This window comes from Meles meles, chromosome 6, assembly GCF_922984935.1.
Source record: "Meles meles chromosome 6, mMelMel3.1 paternal haplotype, whole genome shotgun sequence".
Classification (NCBI taxonomy): domain Eukaryota; kingdom Metazoa; phylum Chordata; class Mammalia; order Carnivora; family Mustelidae; genus Meles; species Meles meles.
Window position 1 is genome coordinate 126,828,679 of NC_060071.1, and position 12,711 is coordinate 126,841,389.

Below are 12,711 nucleotides of genomic sequence, written 5' to 3' on the forward strand. Positions count from 1 at the left end.
ATGGGCGACAGAGGTGAAGGTGTTTAAGCGTACACTTGTCCTGACAAGCACTGAGCAATGTATACAAATGTTGAACCACAATTTTGTACACCTGAAACTAATGCAGCATTATAGGTTAACATATCAGATTCAAAATAAATTATTTTTTTCCAAATGAATTTTTTTGAAAGGTATAGAGGGGCACCTGAGTGGCTCAGTCATTTGAGCCTCCAGCTCTTGGTTTGGCTCAGGTCATGATCCTTGGGTTGTGAGGTGGAGTCTTCCTGAGAGCCTTTCTCTCCCTCTCCTTCTGTCCCTCTCTCTGTTCCTGTGCTGTCTCTCTCTCTCTTTCTCTCAAATAGTTTTTTTAAAAAATGCATGCAAAGCCCTGATTTAGAGTAACCAATAAACACAATAAATTCAACTCTTTCTGCTACAGAAGAGAAAAAAAAAAGGATGATATGCATATAGAGAATGGGCTGGATAAAAGGAAGAAATGGTTTATGGGGACTTCTGTCTTAAAATCCACATTTTAAATCAGTTTAGATAACCATTCATGATTCATGATTATCACTCTCTCATTAGATGCCTGGACAGTTAAATAAGACAACTCATATGTAACATTTGGCATAGAACATAGTATAGAGTAGATGCTATTATATGCTAGCAATTACTAATATTGTTTTCTCTATTATAGAGCCAAGAATATAACCTTGTAAACTCAAGTTATATGTGATGGACACACTAATACACATTGTCTTCCTTATGTAACAGTTAAGAAGCTACTGTCTTCCTAATTTTCAAATCCATCCCTCCATATTTTGCTTTGTGATTCTGGGGACACTTCTTCGCTAGCTGGGTTTTGTTAGGCTTTGCCAATAGGGGGCCCAAGAGGGTGACTGAACAGCAGAAGGAGGAAAAAGAGACATGTCCATAACCCGTTGTTCTTATGAGGGTTACCCTTGAAATCCCCTCTTTCCATTGGCATTGACAGTTGGTTCCAATAGCTGCAATTGTTCCTATTTTGCAGTTTTTTCACATCCTAGAAACAATTTCATAGTGCCTTCTCAGCTATATCAGAACAAGCTAGGGACACCTGGGTGCCTCAGTGGGTTAAGCCTCTGTCTTCGGCTCCGGTCATGATCTCAGGGTCCTGGGACTGAGCCCCACATCCTCTAGGCTCTCTGCTCAGCAGGGAGTCTGCTTCCCTCACTCTCTCTGCCTGCTTCTCTGGCTACTTGTGATCTCTCTCAAATAAATAAATGGGATCTTAAAACACACACACACACACACACACACACACACACACACACACACACACAAAACAAACCAAAACAAACAAACAAAAAAACCCACAAGCTAACCTGTGTCTTGACTTCAGGTGGTCCCTTCTCCTAATTTCTGATGTGCCAGCACCAGGCAGTCAGGGTCCTCTGCGGAGCTCTGGGTCCAAACTCCACAGGACCTTCCTCTAACCTTCTAGATTTTAAATCATCTTTCTCTTCCATTTGTTTCCTGAACTCTAGAGGTGATATTTGCTCCCCCTAGTAACTGCATTTGTAAAACCAGTGTTTATCTTTTGTATCTCATGGGGGTAATACCTGGTTGACAATTATTTATATCAAATCTTTGTGTTAAAGTAACTAATTTTTTTCTTTGTTGATTCCTCTTAAAAGGGCCCTGAGTGATAAACTACCCCAAGTCCTGCCCAGGGCATCACACCCTGAAAGAAAACTCTGTGAGGGTATTAAAGTCTTTTACCATGTGCAAGTCAATTCTAAATGGTGTTCTATAAGGTTACAGAATGTCAGAGGATTTTAACATTAGATCAGTTTTTCTTATAATGGTGAAGTTCTCATCTTAAGACATGATAAATTCTCTACCACCTAGAACCTTGCAGTATAAAGGAAAGTTCTCTTCGGTTTATATTACCTAAGGATACTCTTTGGGTGGCAGAAAGCTATGGTGTCTAAATTAAATTTGTCAAGAAAAAAAACAAAAACTGATGTGATTTTCTTTCTAAAAGAAGAATTTCACCTAAATTTTAATATGTAACTTCTCAATGAATTTGTGGACTATTAGTGACTTGGGGTCATTTCTGTTATATTTGCACATTGTTTGGAACTTTTCTTTCTCTCCAGTCCAACCCCTCTCTCCCCATTTAACTTGTAGTCACATTTTTTTCTTCTTCTTAAACACATACCTGCCTGCGACCTTGTGTTCTTAGAAACTAAAGACTTAAAGCTAATGGGAAAACTGTAATAAAAGTAATGAATTCAGCATTAGAATAAAAGCATAGCAAATGTTAGAAGCCATTAGGGAAGAGAAAATGAACCGTGTTGAGAATGACTGGTCTCAACACAATCAAATGGGCTTCTCTTCTCATATCTTTATGAGATATGAGAATCTCCTTAAATAAAACCTTAAAACATAAGGGCTTAAGACTACCCTACGCAGTGCACTAGTTAGTTCACATTTGAATAGCTGATGTACAGAATTCGTCAGAAAAACGCAAATGAATCTCACAAGCCGAGCCAACGATAAGACGGACATGGACTCTTTATGTGTCATGGATAAAAATAAATTAGGGAAAGCCTGGAGATTCCCACTTAACTTGATCAGTTTGAGATGTGAATCTAATGTGAAAAATATTTGAAAAATATTTGAAACTAAATCTAGTGGAAAATACCAATTTTTTAAAAATATTTTATTTATTTGGCAGAAAGAAATCACAACTAGGCAGAGAGGCAGGCAGAGAGAGAGGAGGAAGCAGGCTCCCCTCAGAGCAGAGAGCCCGATGCGGGGCTCGATCCCAGGACTCTGGGATCATGACCCGAGCCGAAGGCAGAGGCTTTGACCCAATGAGCCACCCAGATGTCCCTGAAAACACCAATTTTTAAAAAGGGAAACAAGAGCCGTAATACCAATGAGTTTGGTTAAAACAAACAAACAAACAAACATATTTACACTCAAGTGGGAACCAGCTAAAGTATAGTCGTAATGGGAAACAAATTCTTTCTCATGTGATCTACCAGTTTTAATTTAGAGTAGGGATGAATATTGTGACTCAAGAAAGAATGTGTTATGGGGCCAAACTAATGCACAATAAAGTACAAAAGGGTAATCTTATGTGTGCTTGTCCATGTCTCTATGTGTGGGCACACATGCCTGCAAGTGTTTGTAAGTATGTGTTGCTTAGTTTTTTGATCTTATGTCTCTCAGACAAACGTGAGGCGCTGACTTGTGAGACCGTTTTAGAACTATAGGACCAGCCAGATACATAGGACTTGACTTTTCTAAGTCTCAATTCAGCACTTTCTGAGACCACCTATCATTGAAAGTTTAAAACAGAGGGGGGTAAAAAAGGGAAAGGAACAAAACTAAAAAAAGGATTTGTGGAATAGGTAGAACCGCTTTCTATAAATCCTGAGATAATAAAACAAATTACAAAATGAATTCACTTTGCCTTCTGTTTTTACGGCTTTGCCTTAACTGGGTCTTCTATCTTCTCAATTTCTTACATGAGACACTGTATTTTGGGAACACCAAACAACTCCTCAGTCTATGAATCCTCCTTTGTACATTTTGCAAAAGGCTATATATTTTCTAAGTCTGTGAGTGGGAGGTACTTCTTTCTTTATTTGATCTCTCTCTCATAACTCTGTCTAGAAGCTTAATATGCTACTTTTCATCAAGTAGGCAGGCCTCTGGGAAGGATGACTTCTTCAGAGTCAGGCAGAACCTTCTGAAGACAGACTTAACTCTTTCCTCTCAGCAGATCTTATTTAAGGAGAATGAATCAGCAATCAGCTGGAAAGACTTGGGATTTGAGTATGTCCAAGGCAAGGGACCCAAGATGTGACCTCACCAGCAACATGTATAACCCTACATGTTATTCTTAGATCCAGCCACCAGATTCTGAAGAGCTTATTGGTTGGGGTTTAAGGTTTAACTTAATCCTAATTCTTTTCCAGCTTTCATATTATGACCTGCCCTGTTGCCATGAAGCAAAATAGTCAGGAGGTCCAATGTTTACATCACATTACCAATTCATTACTGCATTGTCCTATTCCCAGGAGTGCCCAGCTGCCTCTGAAAGATTCTAATATACCTCACGAAAGGTATTTCATTTCTGAGAACATGAGGCTAATTAGTTGCAAGAAAATGTGCCAAAGCTCTAATGGATGGGGAAGTGGGGAATGCAGTAAAATAATAGAATTTTTGTGAGAACCTGATAGAAAGGAGTATGGCTCAGGGCATTCCTACTTTGATATCCCAGGTGTTGATAACTTGTTAATCAATTATCTGTGTTCTTATGCATGCAGTTCTAAAGGTAGAACATTTTATACAAGAAATTCAACACAAAGCCTAGCTAATTAAAAAACTGCCACCACCACAACAAACCATCCCGTTTTCCATCCCATCCACTTTGACATTTTGTCTTTTAATTTCTGGATATCTGAGGTCACACAGAGGTAGATGAGATCAGATTAGAGCTTTTTTATCCTCCATATGTATTTAGGGAACCACTTGTTCTGGTATTGTCTTAGTCTGTTTGGGCCGTTATAAGGAAAATTCCAAAGACTGGGTAGATTATAAACAGCAGAAATCTCTTAGTCATATTCAAGTCCAAGATCAAGTCATCAGTGCGGTCACCTTTCTAGGCACTGAATTACCTCCCAATGCCCAATCTCCTAATATCACCATCAGTAGGGGGTAGGATTTCAACATGTGAATTTTGGAAAGACACAAACATTCAGATCATCTGGTGTTTTCACTGCTAATTCAGATGCCTGGCCCACAACATATACTGGTAGAATCTGAATTTTGGGGAGTTGGACTTTGTAGCCTTCATTTTTAGCAAACATTCTGGTAATAGGCTCATTAACATTTGGGGGCCACTACTGAACTATTTACTGTCCTTAAAGACATGACAGTAAGTGGGGAAAGATCCCTCTTCCTCAGCAACCAGATCTCCCACCACTGTGGAGATAACAGCTGTATGTGATCTTTCCCCTTGTACCTTTGTAGCATCTCCTCTTGTGATTTGAATCAGCACCCGTAGTCATGCTTTTCCAACTAGCTCATGGTATCATGTGGTCAGATTTTCTATGATGCCTAAAAATCATTTAAAGATGAGCAAGTTAGCTACTTGTCTGAAATAAAGAAAAAGGGTCCGTAAACTGACTAGGATCAGTCCCCACGCCCGTTGTCTTCAGGGTTCATTTGGTTATAGGGAAGAGAAACGCATTCAAATGAGCTCAGGTCAGAAAACAGAACTTGTAGAAAGAAGATGGGGGATTTATGGAATCAGAGAGCAGGAAGGGCAGCCAGGTATCTGAGTCTGGAGAATGACCAAGCAAGAAATTTTCCTCTTGCTCTCCTCCTTCTAGTCCCCCCTCCTCTTTCTTTTACATTCCTTTCATCCTTTTGTATTCCTTTCTTTCCTTCTTTCCTGTAACAAATATTTGTTAAAATCCCTACCACTGTCCTAGGACTGTGGATGCACCAGTGAACAAAACAAAAAACTCGCTTCTCGTGGAGTGTATAATCTTGTGTGTGTGTCTCTGTGTGTGTATGTAAATAGACAGTAAATAAATAAATATGTATAATATAAAGTATGGTGGTCACTGATAGATTCACTGGAGAAAAATAAGACAAGAAAGGGAGCTAGAGAGTTCGGAGATACAGCTGTGAATAGACCTCACTTCTGTCTGTCACTTCTACGTTTGTGTCATAGTTTCTTTGACTCTAAGTATTTGTTTTCTTGCTCTATGCCTTTGTTTCTCTCTCTGTGTCCCCTCCTCTTAATTCCAATCGTGTTCATGTGTCCTTCTATATGAAAAACTTGTCTCCTTTTGGCCCACATGACCTTTTTAACTCAAGTGCCTATTGATAACTACAGATTACCTTTGGTGTCTCTTACTACACATCCCTGAGAAGCTCTGACAGCTTCAGCTGGACTCCATCTAGACAAAAGCCTTTCTACATTCGTATCTGTCTATAGGAGGCTGTTCAGCCAATGGATGGGTTCTCTTGGCTCCATATTTTTACTTCATCATGCAGATTTATCTACAGAGTCTTGGAGGACCTCAGTATAGACTCCTATACTTTGGACATATACTCTCTTTTGCTATGTGTGGCATTGTTTTGGAGAAATGGATTAAAGGTAAAAACATTTCTTAGAGGAGAGCAGGACAATAAGTAAGAATCACACGTTCTTTTGGTAGGCAAAGATTTGTAGGGGGGAAGAAACATAGAACTGATAGTATTTTGAAATACTGATATATAATATTTCTTTAAAATTTCCTGATACATTTTCATTTAGGGTATATATATATTTAGCAGAAAAAACAAAAGAACAAAGAAGATCAAAACTCGTTTTTATCATCAATATTGACTTTAAAACCTTACTGTAGAAATAATAGGGAAGATCATTTTTGTTTTTGTTTGCAAGTTTCAAATTTTTTAATATTAAAAGCCATGAGCACCACCGACTTGGGTTTTGAGCAATTAGATCGGAAGCAAATGTTTTCTCTCTGCTTTTGCGATCACAGAGGGGACAAAATCTGTGCGAGCTGGGGAAGAGAAGAGAAAGAGAGTTAGTGAGGAAAAGTAGTCAAGTGAATTTGTTGTGGGGTTTTTGAGGAAGTCCTCTGAATCTGGTTACATCCTCCTTGTCTTCACCACATTGCAGAGAGCTGGTAAAGAGCTAGAACGAACAGATCATCTACAGACAAGTGCTTTCCTCTCCTGGTTGGCATGTGGAAGACAGAAGTTGGTTAAACATCACTTCCCCTAACCCCTGAGGTCTCAGAGTGATGGGGCACCACCAACAGAGTAGAAAATGCAGCCTGTTCAATCTAGGCTGAGTTCTGTCATGGCCCCCAAGTTGTCATTTACCACAAGATGGAGCAGGAGAGCATTTAGAGGTTTCTTGTGGTCTACCACTATGCTGAGAAATGGCCAAGGGTGCTGAAGATCCTTCATGGTAGTGACGTCACTGACACAAAATAGTTTCTGAAACAACAACCTGTAATACCATGGGAAATTAGATTCCTTGCAACCGGACGAGAGGAACTCAGGCTGGAAACCAGGTGGAGTGATGTGTGCCTTTGTAGACACTGGGTTTTGGAGATAGGACTGGGAAAAGGACCTGGACGCTGAGTAAAATCCATGAAATTTGGATCAACACAGAAGTCAGAGCAAGGGCAAACTTTGGACTAAACTGGGTTTACCAAGAACTGACTTAAGGCTGGGATTTTTGATAACAGGGGAAGGGAAATGAGGCTTGCAGACAGAAATTAATAGTAAAAATTTTAAACAGTTGTGTTCTTGGCACACCTGAGCTTGTGGCTTGGGAGGTTCATGCCTAACACACATGTCTAATTCTAAATCAGCTTCACTTTAAAAAGAGAGCATTTGTTATCTTTTATCAAGGATGATTCATCACATTTTTCTGACAAATGGTACATGTTTGATAATCTCCAGCACATGGCCCCACCATAACTAAAAGCATAGTAACCGGAGAGAGCCTACATTTCTTTTCAGCCCGATTATTTTCAGAGGATCATACTTTTTATAAACTAATTCTGATTACATATCACTAGTTATTGTAAACAGCTGTTTTAATATCTTAGCTTCTGAGCCTCCAGCGCTGATTCCCATATTACCTTTGATCCACATGTCTACAATTTAGACTGAGGGGATCCTCAGCGATTAAAACAAGTGCTTGCCATTTCTTCCTTCTCTGGCCCTCTCTTCTCATTCTGATTTGGTTTTAGCTACAACTAGAATACACCTGCCCGATCAGGTTCAAGAACTAAGCTACCTCACATCAGAATTTTAAAAGGCTGCATTAATGTTGAAATTTTGTAATAATTCTGTAAACATTTCACCGTCACCCCATCCCACCAAACTCACAAAAGCAGAGAGAGATAACGCCGCACCCTTTTCTCAATAATTATGTCCAGACGAAACCTTGCATGGCCAGCAGGATACGATGAGAATGGAAAACAAAAGGGGTTCCAAATTTCTAAAGCATAGTGTACAGAGCATGGAGACGGAAAGAAAGTGTGTGTGCCATCCCCATCCTTTCCCCTCTTTTAGCCCTGCCAGACATTCCCTTTGTTCTATTTTCTATCTCACTGAGATTAAAGTGCTGATCTCCCCTTTTTGAAAATGATGTCACTTTTTTTTTTCTTGCCTTGGCAGAGAGCAAGTTCATTACAAATCTGCTGTGTGACTGATGGCTTTGAAGAGATAAGGCAGAGGGGGAAACACATTTGGGAAAGGTATGAAACTCAAGAGACAGGTTGACAATTAAACTGGCAGTAAGAGAGATGACGAAGGATAAGGAGAAACAGAGCTGAGTGTCAATATCTCTTCCATATTCTCATTTACAGCCCCTGAAATACAGTTTTTATTTCCTTCACAGGTTTATCTGAAAGCAATGCCATGGACTAAAACTCAGTTTGTGCTCTTCCTGATGAGACGCATACACTTTTAATGACATTATTTCAGGCAGTCCCTTATGGGTGTATTTGATGTTCAGGGTGGGGAAGGCATTTTATTCTGCCATCAAGAAAGGGAAAATATTTGATACTGAATCTGATTTTTTATAATTGCTGATCATTGGACCACGCTGAAGTTAACATAGTAAGCATTTCAGATGGAAAACCAGGTTGAAAGCATAACACACATTCTAATGCCATTTATATTGTTTAAAATTATTAGTGACAGATGCAGAGCTTGGGAATGCAAAGAACTTTCAACCCCTGGTCCAGTCTTATGGAAGGAATGGACATACGAGTGGACACAAAGGGCAAATTATTGAAGCGTTTGACATGTAGTAATTAAATACACACACACACACACACACACACACACACACACGGTGCCCCTAACTCTGTGGAATCTTATGAAAACAACACTATCATCTTTGTACCTCTAATTGGATTTCAGCTTTAAAAATGTCATCTTTCCAATGGATGGCTATTCCTGTATAAATCAAGAGATTTTTAAAAATATATTTCTGGGTTAGGGATGCAGGTGGGAAGTAAAAGGAGTCAGTGGTGGCTAATGAGCAGGAGAAGGGACCAGGGAGACAAATGTTGGCCAGAATAGACCAGAGCACATATGACAAGAACAGAATTCATTCTTCCTTTTCCTTCTGTTCCCTCCTGTCAGCATCACACACCTCCACCTCCAGCCTTCATTTCTAAGTCATAATAGAAATATGTGTGCTTGAACTTTGCATATTTATGGAGGATGGAATGCATGCGGCAGATGTGGTTTCTATCCTCCATCCCTCATGACTGTAACACATTACGTATCAATTACACATTGAAATACAGATATATGTTTTTAAAGATTTTATTTATTTATTTATTTGACACAGAGAGAGACAAGCCAGAGGGAATACAAGCAGGGAGAAAGGGAGAAGGAGAAGCAGACTCCCTGCTGAGCCTCCCAGGGTCCTGGGATGAAGACCTGAGCCAAAGGCAGATGCTTAATGACTTAATTTTATAAATAATTAGTAATTAATAAATAGTTATATTTATTATATATAATTAATAAATAATAAATAATTTTATAAATAATGGCTTAATTTTATTATATATATGTATATGTATATATATATATATATATGCACATTTTAAGTTTTCCCTTGGTCTTGAAGAAACCCTTCTCAAAAGTAGATGCGGGACACATGGGTGGCTCAGTTGATTGAGTGTTGCACTCTTGATTTCCGCTCAGATCATGATGGCAGGTCATGAAATGGAACCCCCCTTTGGACTCTGAGCTTTGCCAGGAGATTGCTTGGGATTCTTCCTCTCCCTCACCCTCTTTCTCAGCCCCTCCCCCTGCTGGTTCCCTCTCTCTCAAATAAATAAGTTAATTAAAAGAAAAAAAAGTAGATGCTGTGTTGTTCTTCCACTGTTCCCACTCCTTCTCCAGTATCTTCCCAAGCTCTCCATTGACAATAAGAAAAAATCCCAGACACTTATGCTTCTACTCCCTGGTTTCTTTCAATCCAACTTCTCCATTCATCATTCAGTTGATTCCTAATAAATGTCTGCTTCCTGGATGCTCTTCATTGTTTCATTCCTCTGACTCAGATTTCCTCTTGGCTCTTCCACATCTAATGAATATCTCCATTTGCCTCCAGCCTGAACATAAGTATGACCTCTTTTCTTCAGGAAGACTTGATCACTCTCTTCTTCTGGCCACACTCGATCTTCTTCTTATACTTTGAGCTGAGCATCACTACTGCATTTAAACAATGTAATATGTCATAATCCAGGTGGTAGGGCATACCCAGAAAATATAAACATAACTAGTCATAAGTAAGTGTTCACCTTATGAATGTTCAGTGAACAAAAGGATGTATACAACCTGGTTTTTGAAAGCAGGCAAAAGGACCTCAAGGCTACATGTCTGCTTTCTTAGTTTCTTAGTTAAGGATGTATCCTTTTCTTAGAAAATAAAAACCTGACTAGTCTTAAAATTAATAAATATGAATTCAAGTTAAATAAAAACTGTTTTAAAAGGGCCCAGATAAGAAGGTATTGTGGAATACAATGACCTGTGATAACAGCAAAAATTTTCTGTCAATAATTTCTTTTTGATCACTGTTCATGAATATTATTATTCATGATGTGTGAGGAAAGGGCCCTTCTGAAATTTTCACCCTGTTTCCTGACTCTGTTTATAAGTATAAATAAAATACATTAAAGAAAAGTAAAAGTGGTAATTAAAAAGTCTTCAATGTAACCAAACGCATGCATCACTCCAGATTTGGAAAAGACAATCTGTTTGATATTTAAGAAAACCCCTTCCAACTTTGGTGTCTCTTGTTGGTTTTGTTTGATGTTATTTGCCTGTTTTTGTTGTTGTTTGTTTTTTGTGTTTTGTTTTTGTTTTTTTTTTTTGTAGTTGATGAACTACTGTGTCAGATTTGAGCCTCAGGCTGACTGTAGTTGAAATTGAGTGCCTCCATGAAGCTGGTGTCTTACACTGGGCAGGTGCATTCTTACCTCTTCTAGGATGAGGTGAATGCCAGAAAGACACATGCCATAGAATAGGTTAGCCTACATATATTTTTATATTTCACATTTTTCTCATTCACTCAAGTACTTTGTCTGTCCACATGTTTTAGGACTTTTTGACTCTCTGAGCTCATCTGGTATTAGTGCCAGAATCAGCATGTCAGTGACTATGGCCCCATGTGAAATACCAGAAATCAACGGCTCCTTAAAGTCTTGGAAAATTAAAGAAATAATGGAAATCCTCAGAATGTTGCTAGAGCAATGATAATTTTTTGGTGATCTCAGTCCCAGAATAACTTAAGGATTTAATATAGGTCATAAATTTTAATAGATAATATGTCCTTTCACACCATTCCTTTTGAGTGGTAGAAGGCATCAAAAGTTTCATTTGAGACCTATCAAGTGGTTTCTAAGTATAGAAGTAAGGTGGAAAAGTATTTAGGGCTAGGGAGTGTAGACTATAATTTAAATAATGATCCTAGTTCCATATTACGCTATTGATTCAAACCATCTTTAATCGATGGCTGTCAGAAAATTTAATCAAGATTAATATTGGCAAAGACTTTTCTTTATCAAGAATAGCAAAGCGTTAGCTAACAGCAAGGTGGCTGACTGGATTTCGGTACCTTATAAGTACCATGGCAGAATTCATTCTAGTCTCTTCGGTTGCTCGCCTTTCATTATTATTGCAGAGATGTGTGTATATGATTTAAGGAAACCGGTTAGATACTCAAGCACCTCTTCCATTGCACTACATTAGAGACACAAAAAGTACATTTCACAAGGTTTTTTTTAAAGCCAACAAACAGGTATTATTGTTAGATAAAAGAGGAACACCGTGTACTCATAGCTCTCAGAAAATACTTTGGGACAATCTGCTATCTGCTTCCACCAAGTTGCAAAACAGATCCAGAAAACAAGGATTCAAAGGCAAGTTGTTTATTTGGGATGTGGTCCTGGAAATAGTGAATATTGAAGTGAGGAAGTAGAATGGGGAAGGTCAGGGAAAGCTAAGAAAACATGTGTCACAAAGCCAGTTCCCAATGAGATGGGTTGCAATTTAGTCCTGACAGGATTTTCTGGGAGCCAGTACTTCATGTGGGGCTCTGGGTCATCCCCATTGAGGAGTGAGGCTGCCAGAGGCTGCCATTTTACACCAACTCCTGTCAGTCTCTGGACGAGAGCTGTTCCTGGGATTTTTCTCTCTTGGGTCTGTCACAGGCAGAGAGGGCCAGACAAGAGACAAAGACACTAGCAGCTGGAAACTGGCTCTGCAGGTGCTGGCCTGGTAAGACCCAAGGGCATGTGGGTCTTTGACAGCCTTGGGTCTGCTGTAGAGAAGACACACTGCGTACTCCCAACAGAGTTTTCAGCAGCATCAATAGCAATATCATCGTTATCACTTCTTAAACAATTCACGGGTGGTTCAAGAGTTCTAAGAACAAGTCTGCGGTGAAATACTGTGGAAGGCACTTAATCATGGCCAACACCCAGCAAGCAAAGGAGTATTCACATAGCACTCTTCAAAATTCATCAATTACAATGCAGTTTTTGTAAGTCTTATGATTCATGTTGAGAAAATACAATAGCTATTGAATAATACATGTCTGTGGAATGAGTTATTACTATTGTTGTTGTTTACTATTATTATGACCTTTCTTGCAGAATCACACTATACAAC